Here is a 460-nt window from a genome sequence, read left to right as displayed (position 1 = left end):
CAAGTGTTGGTCAGTCCACAGTCTGACAAACTAACTTTCCCTGATCCAGTGTGTTTATACAAGTGCAAGCAAAAAAATATGCACGGGCATTTTGTCGTCTTCTGATTGGCTCTGCTGGCTTCCTCCTTCCATTCCTGACTCCGACCTCAAGTGTAAACTAAAGCTCAGAACGCTCAAAGGAAGACAGTTAATGTAGACATATAAATTACCAATTTATATGGTATGGTGTGGGCAGTGGTTGGTAATGGGCAGGTAGTTTGACCAATCATAAGACAGAAGCAGCTAACGTGCGTAATCCAGCGGTCAAAAACTGGCAAAACAGGTAAGAAGGCGGGGAACGAGTGGAAATGAGTCGGCAGGAGCAGGTGAGTGGGCGGGCAGGGAAGTGTCAGATGGACGAAAGGCGGGAAAGCGGAGGTTACTGCGGGGAAGGCGGGCAAGGCAGGGTCTGAAGTGACAG

This window comes from Seriola lalandi, unplaced genomic scaffold (assembly GCF_002814215.2).
Source record: "Seriola lalandi dorsalis isolate HSWRI2012SDOR001 ecotype SW California unplaced genomic scaffold, Sedor1 jcf7180002054885, whole genome shotgun sequence".
Taxonomy (NCBI): domain Eukaryota; kingdom Metazoa; phylum Chordata; class Actinopteri; order Carangiformes; family Carangidae; genus Seriola; species Seriola lalandi.
This window is presented reverse-complemented; position numbering follows the sequence as displayed.